The sequence below is a fragment of the Orycteropus afer genome, unplaced genomic scaffold, assembly GCF_000298275.1.
Source record: "Orycteropus afer afer isolate SDZICR_OR568_19922 unplaced genomic scaffold, OryAfe1.0 scaffold00864, whole genome shotgun sequence".
Lineage (NCBI taxonomy): Eukaryota > Metazoa > Chordata > Mammalia > Tubulidentata > Orycteropodidae > Orycteropus > Orycteropus afer.
This window is the reverse complement of record NW_006922451.1, coordinates 539,883-543,100: the sequence shown is the minus strand read 5'-3', so window position 1 is coordinate 543,100 and position 3,218 is coordinate 539,883. Positions and strand designations below refer to the sequence as shown.

Here is a 3,218-nt window from a genome sequence, read left to right as displayed (position 1 = left end):
CTAAGCTCCTTAGCTGCATATGTAGGGAACCTCTAATTTTATGTGCTGTGGGAATCCAGCTAGACTAAGAGTTTAAAATGCTGTATGTTTTTCCTCTTATTCAATTTCAATGTTTTTTGTGGCAGCCTTTATACATCCATGAGTTGTGATAAACACATAAAGATGTGACACAAAGATTTCAATGGCATTTTTTCTATTATATTTAAAGAAACACAAATATCTGTGTACAATATTCAGTGTCAAATTGGCTATGGAAATTAATCTGTTAATCAATTCTATAAAATTATAAATTTCATTTATAAAGATTTGCATGCATATTTTTTTCTGCTATTCTCACATGCAGAATCACAAAATGGTATCCATAAGTTACATATGGGCAGAAAAAAACTTACATGGGTAGGTTAATCACATTGAGGTCCCGTTTTTCAGCGTGACATCCCCATGAAACCCAATTCCTTGATCAATTTATCTTCATCTAAGTTGCTGAATTACTTCGATTTTTTTTTTTTTTACTTTGGATTTTTTTAAATAACCAATGTTGTTTTTGTTGTTGTTATGTGCCACAAGTCAGACCCAACTCATAGTGACCCCTTCTTGGGTTTCCAACACAGTATCACTAAGGGAGTAGATTGCCCAACCTTCCTTCGAGGAGGGGCTGGTGCGTTTGAACCGCCAGCCTGCTGGTTAGCAGTCAAGTGCCTTAGGTACTATGTTACCAGAGCTCCCTAAATAATCAATAGAACCAATATACACATTGAATTTTCCTCATGGTGCTTACCTATTATTTCCTTGGAAGAGCTCCTAATTGACTTTAGCAGGCTATGGTCTTATGTCCTTGACTTTAAAGGAGTCCTTTTTTTTTTAATGAATTATTTTTGAAAGCAGTTAAATTAAGTTTAATGTTTTATTAAATGATAAGATAAAGATAATTCTCCACACAAAGGAATCTATTTTGACATACAGCTCAATTTTTATTATAAATTAAAATATGTCTGTTACTTTTTGAAACCATTCTTTATCAGTGGCAGAGTGAAGTCTGTTTAATACATTGACTTCAGACTAACTTGACATAAAAATGCAAATAATTATTCTTGGATGTTACTTTTTTGATAGATAATGTGAACAAAAACAAATAGATTATCAAAAAAACAAAGTGGCTTGACTAATGGCATGCATTTTAAGGATGAATAATACTGTACATGTTAATAATTCTTATGTTTTTATTACAAATGTGAATTCAATAAACAAAGATATTTATTTAAAATGTGTGTTTTGGAAATAATTTCATAATGAAGGTTAGCACAGAATTTATCTATAGACAATTGGAAAACTATGTAGGAAATTGGCAAGAGCCACAATGTCTCTGTATCTTCAGTCTAATGCAACATTTTCTTTGAAATTGAACAAATAGAAATAAATGAGAAAAAACACAAAAATAAAATGGAGTTGGCAAAGACAATGATATATGATACTGGAGGCTTTGTATCAATTTGCCCATGACAGTTACATGGTTTATTAAAAGGCCAGAGAATTCATTCCCTTTGTCCTCTAATTTAAAAAAAAAATTTATGGACCATCATATCAACTATTGGCATAACGCCCAAGGCATTTGACTGCTAACCAAAAGGCTGGTGGTTCACACCCACCAGCCACTCCTCAGAAGGAAGATTGGCCAATCTACTACTCTAGTGATAATTCCTTGGAAACCCAAGGAGGGGTCACTATGAGTTCGATCCCACTCTACGGCAGTGAGTTTGTTTCTTTTAATATCAACAATTAACGTGTTTCTTAAAGAGTTCTCAGGCTATCATGGGAAAGAGTTCAGTTTCAAATTGAAATCATATTCATTGAGTGCCTAGTAGACTCCAGTCATGGTGCCCGGTGTTTTTATGAATCATTTCCTGTTTGAGATGTGAGATGAAGTGAATGTTAAATGCAATGTGGTAAATGGCAGAGAGTAGTACAAGGCACTTTACAAGGGCACATGTAGCTTCTATCTAGGAAAATCATGGAAGACTCCAAGGCAAAGGTAAACTTTATGTTGTTCTTTAGTAAAATAGTTTTATCACTTTGAGTTGGAATTTGAGAATTATTACAAAGCAGCGATATTATGATTTTCTTTATTTCTGAATGGTAAGATATATAGTTTGAATACAAAAATAATTCATATTATGTTAATAGAGAGGGCTAGAGTTTAGTGAAGTGATTTGTAAATTAATGGTCTCTACTGTTTATACAAAAAAAGAAAAAATAAAAAACCCTCCAAACTCACTGCTGTCAAGTCATTTTGACTCATAGGGACCCCTCCTTGGGTTTCCAAGGTGGTATCTCTACAGAAGTAAATTGGCCAGAAATCTTTCTAAGGAGAGGCTGGTGGGTTTGAACTCCCAGCCTTCTGGTTAGCAGTCAAATAGTTGATTTAAAATAAAAATCAAAACTAAGTAGTTCAACAACAAAAAATCTTGTTTCAATCTGTCCTATTGACATGTCAAATTGTTCTTCTAATACAATTTATTCAAATCCAAACACAAGAACCATACATGTCAGTAGATTCTTAACAGCATTATATGAAGTTTGCAACAACAAAAGAGAAAAGAGTTTGAAAGCATAGTTTGGATAATTTTGTGTTATTACTCTCAAAATAAAGTTTTAAAGTAATATTTCATACCTTCTTCCATAAAATAAAGAACAGGGAGCTTTGGTAGCATAGTGCCTAAGGCACTTGACTGCTAACCAGAAGGCTGGTGGTTCAAATCCACCAGCCACTCCTCGGAAAGAAGATGGGAAAATCTACTTCCATACTAATACTGCCTTGGAAACCCAAGGAGGGGTCACTATGAGTCAGGTCTGACTTGACGGCACATAACAACAGCAGTGGCTCTGGAAAATATATGCCATAATAACTAAATAATTACTCCTGGTCTTGTATTTTTTGTTTTGCTTTGTAAATTTATCTTTTTAACGTGGAACATGAAATGTAACAAGAAGATAAAGCTTGGTAATTGAAGTGACATAAAACCCTTGTAAGCCACTAAGATTATGAAGTGACAGGAACTGGGGACCAGTGTGACTATTAAACCTTGATTGACAATGCCGAAGAAAATGGGATTCATCCCAACTATATCAAAGCAAATTGAGAATCCTGGTGCTACGTGTTTCAATACTGACATCAGAGCAATTCTGCTAATCCATTTTCAGCATGTGTTGTTGTTGTTGTT

General features: G+C 34.0%; 1 protein-coding gene across 1 annotated transcript in view; it reads left to right on the top strand.

Annotated features, from left to right (window-relative positions):
• The window catches only part of LOC103212174 (cadherin-10-like), a 315,162-nt gene that overhangs the window by 92,570 nt on the left and 219,374 nt on the right, over window positions 1-3,218 (top strand). The window lies entirely within an intron of this gene.